Consider the following 12,705-nt stretch of genomic DNA (forward strand, 5'->3'; position numbering starts at 1 on the left):
CTGCAATGCTCTCATAAGAAAAATCAGTGTGAATAGAATTAATTCAGAAACCCTTTACTGAAGAGATGGAACTTCAGAGAGTCCTCTTAAAAAAAAAAAAAAAAAAAAAGGTTTGGATATGTAGAGAGCACAGGGCTCTCCAGGCCTCCAGATAAATGGGAGCACAGATTTAGAATCAGAAATTTACAAGTTTCATTTTGAAAACCAATATGGATATTGTAAATTGTGCTGCTAGGAACATGGAGGTGCACAGGCTTTTTTGAATTGGTGTTTTGGGATTTTTAGGGTATAATCCCAGCAGTGAAATCACTAGGTCAAAAGGCAGTTCCATTTTTAGCTTTTTGAGGAAACTCCACACTGTTTTCCACAGTCTCTGCACCAGCCTGCATTTCCACCAACAGTGGACTAGGGTTCCTTTTTCTCTACAACCCTGCGAGCCCCCGTCGTTTGTTGATTTGTTTATGATGGCCATTCTGACTGGTGTGAAATGGTATGTCATTATGGTTTTAATTAGCATTTCTGTGATGGCTGGTGATTATGAGCATCCTTTCATATGTCTCTGGGCCCTGTGTATGTCCTCCTTGGAGAAGCGTCTGTTCAGGTCCTTTGCCCATTTTTTAATTGGATTGTCTGACTTCCAAGTGCTGGAAGCAACCTAAGTGCCCATGAGTAAATGAGTGGATCAAAAACTATGGTACATTTACACAGTGTAATACTACGCAGCAGAAAGAGTAAGCTACCCCGCTTCGTGACAGCATGAATGGAACTGGAGAGCCTTATGCTAAGTGAAATAAGTCAGGCAGTGAAAGACAAATACCATATGATCTCACCTTTAAGTGGAACTTAATCTGCAAAGCAAGCAGGCAAGGAAAATATGACTAGCAACACTGAAAGAAAGAAAAAACTGACAGGGATGGGAGGGAGGTAGTGGGGAGGGGGAGGGGAAGGGCCAGATCAAGGAAAGGTGTGAAGGACACATGGACAAAGCCACGGTGGGGAAGGATTGAGGGGGGGAGGTAGGGGTGGGTGGGGCAGGGGAGAATGGTGGTGGGTAAATGGAGACCAATGTATTGGAACAATAAAAAAACTTAAAGAAATAAAAAAGAAAACCAGTATGGAGATCAGCCTAGTTATGGGTTTTTGTGATCATCTGATTAGATTTGGTCATTAGATTTGGTAGTAAGGCCATTGGTCAATTTCCAAAGTACTGAATGCTCAAGTGCTTTGTGCATCCATTACCCACCATAGCAGACTTTAAAACTATTACATGTTTTGCCTATTTTTAGTTTCAACGATAACATTAAATTAATGATACCTAGTCAAAATTCAATTCAATTAACAGACATGCTTAACGCGATGTAGGGAGGACAGAGAATCCTTCAGGCAGAAGAAACAGTAATGTGCAAAGTCACCAAGGCAGAATAAGCTTATAAAATTCAAAGGACTTCAAGGAGGCATACAGCCCAGTAGTATAGTGTAGTCATTAAAATCTCAGCCTTTGAAGTCAGACTAAGACTTAAGTCTTGGTTTTTCCACTTACTGCCTTACTTGTTCTGTGACTTGGGCAAATTGTCTAACCTCTCTGTGCCTCAGTTTTCTCTATTGTAAAATAGAGATATTAATAGTCCCTATCTTAAAAAGAGTTTTGAAAGGACAAAATAACATAGTGCATGCACAGGAGTTAGCTTAATGCCCAACACATGGTAAGTGTTCAAGAAATGATAATCTTTATTGTTATTGTACTTAAGACTGGGTGTATAGAGCATAATCATCCCTGTTGTCCTTGTTAAGAATCCTGGACTTTATTTCAAAAACAATGGAAGTCCCTGAAATAGTTTTGATCAGATTTTTGTTTTTTAAAATATGAAAAAAGTACATTTAAAATAGTACTTCTTATAAAAAATCTCAAAGGAAAAATTTACTACCAAGAAAAGCTTTGTTTTCTTTGAGAGATATGCACCAGTCTTTCTCTTAGATAGAATTCTGTATGTATCTACCTATTCTTTCACTGTGACAGCCAGGAAGTTTGGAGCCAAATCTGAAGCTCTTGGGCCTTTATTGCCTGACTTTTGTGTTCCTTTCCCCCACCTCTCACGATTGTTTTCTACTGTTATATATATTTTCTGAATCACTTCTTTACTCTTATTTATGTTTTACCATTCTTGTTTCTGTATTATTCTCCTATAAAGGTACATCAGCCATTTATGGAATAAGGTGCAATCTAATTGCCAAAGAAAAATGAAGGGCATAAACACCACAGCCTCATAATGCATTAATCAAGCACTGTAGATGAGTACCAGCAAGTTGCCAAAATCACTCTTTTGGTGTAAATCTAGTCAGATGGAGCAAGGAAACCAGATGGCAAAGGAAACCTCTCTCCATGGCAAGTAAGAGCAGCTGAGGAGAGTGTAAAGAACTAAGGCCCTTCCAGAATTACCAGGGCAGTTAGGGCCGTCGATGCCAGCATCAGAAGAGTACCTGAAAGTGTAAAGCTGCTGGGAAATTATGTACAGGATCAAGGTTAGAGGGGGTTTTTTGTATATGGATGTTTTATCCCAAAAGTATCCCTCCTTTTTCATAACGATCATCACTTCACTGTACTATTTTTTCAGTTCATGAAACCACTGAACTGTTGCTTACATTAATAGGTAAAGTTTGTTGCTTCACTTGTCTCCCTCCTGAACTTGGATCCCATCATCAGCCCTTTCAACTCTCACCTCTTTGGCCACTGCAACTCCTAGGTGCATTTTTCTTCTATCATTCTAATCCCCAACCTGGGTCATTCAGATTATCTACCTTTTCTCCTCCTGGGCTGGAAAGCATTGTTGACTCTTAGTCTATCATGAGCTTCCTCACTGCTGATTATCATGCTTTTATTCATCCTTTGACTATCACCTGAGCACCACGATCTGCTCTAAACCTTTCCCCCAACACTACAGTGTCCAATGTACTGCTCTTTCCCTGATGTTTCATCTGCTACATTACAGAATGAATCAAATCTATATGAACAGATGCATCCTCCTTCTGTTTCACTCCAAAATGCCTCTGTACCAAAGTCCTACTTGGTTTACAGAAGACTGCATTCCCTAGGTTTTCTTCCCTGACTCCTTTGCTGGTTCATTCTCTTTCCCCAATCTTTTAGTGTTTGAGTGCCTCAGAGATCAGACCCTGATATCTTCCCTAATGATACTCACTATTTAGGTGGTGTCATCTGTCAAAAGGTCCCACTGGTTCTATTTTCAAAACATCCTAAGTCTGACCACTTAGCACTAAATGCAGCACTACTACCCTGGTCTAAGCCATCATCATCTCTCAGTTGGACAACAGCCTCCAACCTGTTTTCCCTGTTTCCACCCTAAATTACGGCAATCTATTCTCAGCACAGAAGCCAGAAAGATGCTTTTAAAATGTCAAATTAGATGTAATCACTTCTTTGCTCAAACACCTCCATTGGTTCCCTTATTTTATTCAAGGTAAGAGTCGAAGTCCTTACAATGGCCTACAAAGCCCCCAAATCTGCCCCACTCCTGTCCCCCACGTACCTGTCTGACTTCATCTCCTACTCTTTTTCCTCCTTGCTCACTCTTGCTCTTCGCTCTTGCTCACTTCTCTCTAGCCATACTGACCTCCATATTCTTTGAACAGACCAAACACGCTGCCTCAGGACCTTTCATTTCCTCTTCCCTCTCTCTGGATCACCCTCTTTGCCCCATATCTATATGACTGAGCTTTCTAACCTTTGCTCAAATATCAGGGAGACCTTCCCTGACCACTCTACTTAATATTGTAATCAACTTCCCCACTCCTTATGCCCCTTTCCTTGCTTTTTTATTTCCGCAGCACTTGTTGCCATCTGATAAACTATACAATTTTCTTATTTTATTTATCATCTCTCTTTCTACATTAATATGTAAAGTTTATGAGAACAGCAATTTTTGTGTTTTCTTCATTGTGGCACTCTTACCACATAGAACAGTGCATGACACACAGTTGATTTTTCAATAAAGATTTCCTGAAAGACTGATTGACTGAATTAATGAATGTACGAAAGAAAAGGGAAGAAAAAGAAAGAACAAAAAAGAAGAAGGAAGAGGGCCCTGGCCGGGTCACTCGGTTGGAGTACTGTCCCAATGCACCAAGGTTCCAGGTTTGATCTCTTGTCAAGGTACGTGTATGAAGCAATCAATGAATGCATAAATAAGTGTAACAACAAACTGATCTCTCTCCCCACCTCCACTTCCTATCTCTTTCTCTAAAAATCAACAATTTTAAAAAGAAAAAAGACAAACTTGCTCAAAACATTGCAGCAATTAATATGGTGTGGCCAATATTTCAAAAATTTACATGGAACCAAACACAACTCTAAATAACCTCAGCAATTTTGAGAAAGATGAACAAAGTAGGAAGGACCATAATCCCTAATATCAAACTACATTACAAGGTCACTGTAATCAAAAAAGTCTGGTACTAGCGTAAGAACAGACACATAGATCAATGGAACAGAATAGAGAACCCAAAAATAAACTCATGTCTCTGGTCAATATTTGACAAAGGCGGCATGAGCAAACAATGGAGTAAAAATAGCCTCTTCAATAAATGATGTTGGGAGATCTGGACAGGTACATGTGAAAAAATGAAACTAGACTACCAACTTACACCATACACCAAAATAAACTTGAGATGGATAAGAGACTTAATTACAAACCATGACACCATGAAAGTCCTAGAGGAAAACATAGGCAGTAAAATTTCAGATATCCCACGCAGCAATATTTTTGCCAATACATCCTCTAGGGCAAAGGAAATAAACAAATGGGATTACATCAAATTAAAAAGCTTCTGCACAGCTAAAGAAGGCACCATCAAAATGAAAATGGATCCAACCATATGGGAAAACATACTTGCCAATGATACCTCGGACAAGGCTTTAATCTCCAAAACATATAAAGAACTCACACAACTCCACACCAGGAAGACAAACAATCCAATTAAAAAATGAGCAAAGGACCTAAACAGACACTTCTCCAAGGAGGACATACACAGGGCCCAGAGACATATGAAAGGATGCTCAACATTACTAGCCATGAGAGAGATGCAAATGAAAATCACAATGAGATACTAGCTTACACCAGTCAGGATGGTCATCATTAACAAATCAACAAACAACAAGTGCTGGCGAGGATGTGGAAAAAAGGGAACACTAGTACACATAACTGTTGGTGGGAATGCAGACTGGTGCAGCCACTGTGGAAAGCAGTATGGAATTTCCTCAAAAAACTAAAAATGGAACTGCCTTTTGATACAGCGATTTCAGTGCTGGGATTATACCCTACAAATTTTGAAACACCAAAGGAACCTATGCACCTCCATGTTCATAGCAGCACTACTTACAATAGCCAAGTCCTGGAAACAGCCTAAATGTCCATCAGTAAAAGAGTGGTTCAAAAAACTGTGGCACATTTACACAATGGAATACTATGCAGCAGAAATAAAGAAGAAACTCCTACCTTTCACAACAGAATGGATGGAACTGGAGAATATTATGTTAAATGAAGTAAGCCAGGCAGCCAAAGACAAATACCATATCTCACCTCTAAGTGGAACCTAATCAACAAAACAAGCAAGCAAGAAAAATATAATCAGCAACATTGAAAGACAAAACAAACCAACAGTAACCAGCAGGGAGGAAGGAGCAGGGTAATAGAAGAAAGAAAGGGAAGGGTCAAGTCAAGTAACATGTATAAAGGCCCTATGGACAAAGCCAAAGTAGGGAAGGATTGTGGGTGGGAGGTGGGGGTGGGTGGGGCAGGGGGAAGTAGTGGCGGGAAAATGGAGACAACTGTACATGAACAATTTTAAAAAATTACAAATAAATAATAAAATACAATAGAACAAAAAAAGAAAAGGAATTTTTTTTAAAAGGAAAAGTAAATCAGTGAACTGTGGGACAATTTCAAGCAGCCTAATATATGCATAATTGGAATCTCTGAGAAAGAGGAAAGAGGAATGAGCCAAAAAATTAGTTAAGACAATAATGGCTGAAAATTTTCTGAATTTGATGGAAACTATACATTCACAAATCCAGGAAGTTCGATAAACAGAAGAATGGTGAAGAAAACCACACAAAAGAACATCATAATCAAATTGCTGAAAAAAGCAATAAACTGAAAATCTTAAAAGTAGCCAGAGAAAAAAAGCATATTACATACAGAGAAATAAAGGAAAGATGTCAGCAGATTTCTTGTCAGAAATAATGCAAATGAGAAGACAGTGAAGCAAGGTCTTTAAAGTACCGAAGGAAAAAAGTCAACCCACAAATACGTATATACCCAATACAAATACCTTTCAAAACAGACAAAATATGATTATCTTACACTTACGAAAGCTGAAAGATTTCATCGCCAACAGACCTGTACTACAAGACATGGTAAAGAAAATCCTTCAGGCAGAAAAACAATGACACCAGATGAAAATAATATACACAAAGGAATGAAGATGAAAACATGCATCTACATATAGGGATGTGGCAATGATAACTCCACTGCTAAATATATACGGTTTTTAAAAATTATTGAAATCTCTTTAAAATATAATTGACCTTTTAGATGAAAATATCAACACTACACTTTGTGTTTTATAAAACAGGTGTAAGAAAAATGTTTGACAAGAACATAAAGATCAGAGAGGTAAGATAGAAATATATTATTTTAAGGTTATTACACTTACTAAATGCAAAGTACTAAATATTACTTGAAGGTAGACTATAAATTAAAGACCTGTATATGGATATCCACTGCAATTCATGTGTAAGAACCAAAAATGGAACTGGAGAATATTATGTTAAATGAAACCAAGCCAAATGTCTATCAATACATGAATCGATAAACAAAGTGAGGTTCATTCATATAATAGGACCTACTATACTAATAAAAAATGACATGTTGATACATACAAAGAAATGGATGAATGTTAAAATATACTGAGAGGAATAAACCAAAGAGCACATAGGATATGATTATATTTATATAAAACTCTAGAAGATACAAACTAATCTATAGAGTCAGAAAACAGATCAATGTCTGCCTGGTGGTGAGGTGGGACAAGATAGATTACAAAGGGCATAAAGAAACATTTGAGTGATGTGTATCTTGATTGTGGTGATGGTTTCTTTTACATATGTAAAATTTATTGAACTTTACACACTGAAATATGTGCAACTTATTGCACATAAACTATTCCTCAATAAAGGGTTTAAAAAACAATTTTGAACTTAAATTCAGGTTAAAAACCAGAAATATTTAATTACCTAGAATGCTCTGGCTCCACAGAGTAAAAATAAAATACATGAAAGCTAGAACTAATAAAATATTTATAATATTTAAGGGTTGGGATGGACTGGAGAAACCAACTACTCAAACACTTTCTTATTTGAGATAAAAGAATTAAGAGTCCCAGAAAAGTATAGTGACTTGGCCAAGGTCTTACAGCTGGAGTGAAGGGCTAACTAAACTGTTTAAAGATTCACAATGGCAGGGATTGTGTTATTTAGGTCACCACTGTATCTTTTATACACAGTACAATGCCTGGGACATAGTAAGAGCTCAATATATATTTGTTAAAAAGGTGGGTAAAAAGAGAAGAGAAAATCTCCCTTGTAGTATGGCAAGGTTTCTCCCTTTCTTTGATTCTTTAAACGTTACACAGATGAGAAAATTAAGCAGTACCTTTAATATCATAACTATAAGAGAATAAATTATACTCCATATTTTTAGCTTACTGGGTATTTTGTTATATTCTAATCCTTACAAATTTATAATTCATGCAACTAACTCTTAAACAGGGAGAAGAAGAGAAAAAACTCCATTCATGGATTAGTGACATTTTCAAATTTTGGAAAATTAAAGTGCTTACCAAAAATTTCTCCATTTTTGGCACATCTTCATGAGGTACATGTTCTCAGTCTCCTGTTTTCAGTCTCCATTACCTATTGATATAAATTCCATATTAGTCTGTCAGGAAAGAACTGCAATTTACCACACAACATTCTATTGAGTTACTTATTTTAAAACTATTAATAAAAGTGTCAAAAGTTATAAATAATTTGAAAGCGGGCAAAATTTACAAAACACAACATCCTGATGCTAACACTTTGGTGAAAAATCTAGATCCTTGCTCTTCCAAGCATGTCCACAGACGAGCAGCAACAGCACTGCCCAGGTGTCTGCTGGAAATGTAGGATCTCAGCTTGCACCCTAGACCAACTGACACAGAATTTACATTTTAACAAAATCTGCAGGTGATTACTATGGACATTCAAGTTTGAAAAATATCAATACAGGTAACAGGACTTTTGAAGATCAATGTTTTACCACTTCCTCGCTGACTTTTTTTAGCCTTGTTTACATGGTAGGCTCTCATTAAGAAAATGATAATAAAATACAGCTCAGTTTATTCGGCCTGTAGCCTAGCTCGTATGGCAGAATGTGATTATTACCTACTATACTTTAATATTGTAACAGAATTATTATTATAAAACACTATTCAAAAGCTTCTTCATAACCCCACTGCTATATCCTTTTATTTGAATTAGTTTTTCCATGTTCAGAAAGGAATCCTGTCATGGTCATAAACTTGATTTTTCAAACTATGCTGAACCAAAAGGAAATGAATTTATAGATTCAAAAGGAGTGACTTTTAAATTGCTTCTCTGTAACACTATAATTTTATATACTGGCACATGCTAATAGCATAAAACTGAATTGCTAGGTACTAAGAGGCTAACATAAATTTGCTCTCACATGCAGGTGTAGGACTATTCCCTATCAGACCAGCAAACTGAGAGCTACCTACAATTTGGGTCTAAACAAATCAAACAGTAAATCATTTAACTGATTATTGAGTTCAAATAAACACAGACTTATCATGTGAAGCCTGGTAATTTTAACTTTAGTTTAGCTTATGGTTCATCAGAGACCTCTAAGAATGTGATTACTTTCTTCTGACTATCCTCTTTAGGAACTTTTTATTAAAAAAACTTAAAAGGAAGAAATACTCTAATATAAATTTGACCAAAGAGGTCCTCTATAGTTTTAGAACTTCAGGAATTGTTCTGAGTGGCACCCCACAGTCTCTGATTTTTAGCTAACAGTAATGCTAATAGTCCCACACCATTTTAACTGAAATTTCTATGAATAAAATATTGTCTAGTCAAATATAGATATATATGTACTTATGCATGTACATGTACAGGTACATAAAAATATGTATATGTATTTATGAATATATACATTAAGAGACAAATTACATACTTGTGCCACAGTATATACATTATGTATATGAAAAAATGCACACAAGGAGATAAATCTAAAAAATAAACATAATTAGAAGTTCTAACATTTTCTTAAACCCCAAGGGACACTGTGCCCACAGTAGTACTAGAGTTACATCTCTGAGAGGGAAAAAAAGGGCCCTCACTTATAAACCCACTTTTGTGGTATATATACTCCTACCATCACTGATTTTGAGGTACTAAGATGACTTAATCAACCTGCCAATTTTATGATAATTTAACATTCTACTCTCACCAGCCAGTACAGGCAGACCCCAGCATACCACTAGGTGCACACATCATACTTGAGAGATCAAAATCATATGCTAGCATACTCTAACATTTTAGTTAAAAACTAGTTCTTTTTTTTAAGTATATTTTACTGATTATGCTGTTACAGTTGTCCCAATTTTTTTCTCCTTTGCCCCCTCTTCTTGGTACCCTCTTCCTCCAGCAATGCCCCCACCCCTTTAGCTCATGTCCACAGGTCATACATGGAAGTTCTTTGGCTTCTCCCCTTCTGATACTATTCTTAACATCCACCTGTCTATTTTATTCCTACCAATTATGCTTCTTGACCCCTACACCATTTCCCCCTTTCACTCCCTTCCCCCTGCCAGCTGATAACCTTCCAAATGATCTCCGTATGTATGATTCTGTTCCTGTTCTAGTTGTTTGCTTAGTTTGTTTTTGTTTTTATATTTTAGATTCAGTTGTTAATAGTTGTAAATCTGTTGTCATTTTAATGTTCATAAATTTGATCTTTCTCTTAAATAAGTTCCTTTAACATTTCATACAGTAATGGCTTGGTGATGATGAGTATCTTTAGCTTCACCTTGTCTGGGAAGCCCTTTATCTGCCCTTCCATTCTAAATGATAGTTTTGCTGGACAGAAAAATCTTGGTCATAGGTTCTTGCTTTTCATCACTTTGAATACTTCTTGCCAGCCCCTTCTTGCCTGCAGTTTGAAAAATGAGCTGACAGTCTCATGGGAACTCCTTTGTAGGTAACTCTCTGCTTTTCTCTTGCTGTTTATAAGATTCTCTATCTTTAACCCTTGGCATTTTAATTATGATGTGTCTTGACATGGTCCTCTTTGGGTCCATCTTAATGGAGACTCTTTGTGCTTCCTGGACTTGCATGTCTATTTCCTTCAACAAATTAGGGAAGTTTTCTTTCATTATTTTTTCGAATAGATTTCCAATCCTGCTCTTTCCCTTCTCTTTCTGGCACCCCTATCATGAGAATATTGGAATGCTTGAAGTTGTCCCAGAGGCTGCTTATACTACCCTCATTTTTATGGATTCTTTCTTCTTCTTCTTGTTCTGTTTGGTTGTTTTTTGCTTCCTTATGTTCCAGATCATTGATTTGATTCTTGGCTTGATCCACTTTATTGTTGTTTCCCTGTAAATTGTTCTTTATTTCAATTAGTGAATCCTTTATTTCTGACTGGATCTTTTTTATGCTGCTGAGGTCCTAAGTTCCTTGAGCATCTTATAATCAGTGTTTTGAATTCTGCATCTGATAGACTGTTTACCTCCATTTCGTTTAGCTCTTTTTCTGGAGTTTTGATCTGACTTTCATTTGGGCAATGTTTGTCTCCTCACTTTGGCAGCCTCCCTGTGTATTTCTGTGTATTAGGTAGAGCTGCTTTGACTCTGTGTCTTGGTAGTGTGGCCTAAAATGTAGTAAGTATCCTGTAGGGTCCAGTGGCACAGTCTCCCCTATCACCCAAGCTGGGTATTCAATGTGCGCCCTTTGTGTGGGCTGAGTACACCCTCCTCTTGTAGTTGAGCCTTGGTTGCTGTTGGCCTATCAGTGGGAGGGATTTACCCAGACGAGTCAGGTACAAGGACTGGCTGTGACCACTGACCACCAACCTCTGCCCTCCATGGAGGATCAGCTGTGCAGGGGGCAGGGCATCGGTGCTCCAAAGTGGTCTGTAGCTGTCCACTAGGTGCGCTGGCCCTGGGGTTTCCTGGGTGGTGCATGCCAAGGTCAGCCCCCACCTGTGTTTTGCCTGGGGCTGCCTTTCCTGAGCTATAAAGCAGTCTGACAAAGCTGCTACTTGTGCTGGGCTTGGAGATTCCCAGGCAAAGCCAAGCTGTGAAACTAATCTGGCTGCTGCTTAATGCTGGACCTGGAGCTCACAGAGGCCAGCTCTTGCTTGTTTGATAGGATTTAGGAAGCTGTGAAGCATGAGCTAAGACCAGTTATTCATATGGAAAAGCAGCTCAGTTAGGCCCCAAAAATGGGTGGGACTCAGTCTTTGAGGAATCTCTAAGGTGGGTCAAACAGTGTTAGTTAGGTTGATGGAGTCTCAAATATGGCACCAGCCTGCTGGTTCTGTGGCTCTGCAAGAGGAGGGCTTAGAAAAGGGACAAAGGCCTCTGCTTGCACTGATGCCAGACACCTCAGCCTCCCCCTACACGCCATTGGTACCCTTTAGGCTGCCACCCTGGCACTGGAGCTCAAAGGGAGTGAGTCTGAATAGGTGAGTCCATATGTGGCTTTTTAAAGAGAAACTGCTTGGGACTGCAGCAATTTCTTCCACTGACTCAATCCCCACTAGATTTTGCAGCCACAAGTCGTGGGGACTTACCTTCCTGGCACTGGAACCCTGGGCTGGAGGGCATGGTGTGGGGCTGGGACTCCTCACTCCCAGGATGTCCCTACTGAATTTTTATCCACCACACATGGGATAAAACATGTTCCATGTCTGAGCCCCTCCTACCAGTCTGGATGGATGTGGTTTCTTTAATTCCATAGTTGTCAGACTTCCATTCAACTCAATTTCTGACTTTTCTGAGTGATGGTTATTCTATATCTTAGTTGCAATTTTGATGCGGTTGTACAGAGGAGAGCCATATCTGGCTACACCACCATCTTGACAGGAAGCCAACATTAGGAAATTCAAAACTAGCTTTTCAATACAAAAAATTATACATATTAATAAATAAAAATATTACAAGCATTTGGTATTACATTACCATTCCTAAATATGAATTACTCTTTAAAAATCTGAGAAAATCTTTTTAGAAAACATAACTTACACTTAAAATAGGTGCAATTTCATTTTACAAAAATTGTATCTTAATAAAATTGCTTTAAAAAAAGTGACTCAAGTACTCTGTCTGATAAAATAACCCAAACAAATTGAATGATTTGGCTCATGGTATTACAAAGTATGTCACTAGATAATATACTATTTTTGGCCTTTGTATTTCATAAAATAATAATGGTATATTTTTTGAATAAGCAAAACTCCCATGTCCTCATTAATGGTACCACCACCCAAACCCAGCAGGTGTAAGCACGGTATCACAAATATACAATGGAAGGAAGGAAGGAAGGAAGGAGGGAAGGAAGGGAAGAAA

At 37.9% G+C, this 12,705-nt stretch overlaps 1 protein-coding gene across 1 annotated transcript in view; it reads right to left on the reverse strand.

Annotated features, from left to right (window-relative positions):
• The window catches only part of DCUN1D5 (defective in cullin neddylation 1 domain containing 5), a 69,869-nt gene that overhangs the window by 40,575 nt on the left and 16,589 nt on the right, over nt 1–12,705 (reverse strand). Inside the window, exon 4 of the mRNA XM_054592497.1 lies at nt 7,912–7,984. The gene's annotated coding sequence lies outside the window, so the exon portion shown is untranslated. The remainder of the gene's footprint in view (nt 1–7,911; nt 7,985–12,705) is intronic.

This window comes from Pteronotus mesoamericanus, unplaced genomic scaffold (genome assembly GCF_021234165.1).
Source record: "Pteronotus mesoamericanus isolate MK-2021 breed Mesoamerican mustached bat unplaced genomic scaffold, CSHL_Meso_final scaffold_36, whole genome shotgun sequence".
NCBI classification, from domain to species: domain Eukaryota; kingdom Metazoa; phylum Chordata; class Mammalia; order Chiroptera; family Mormoopidae; genus Pteronotus; species Pteronotus mesoamericanus.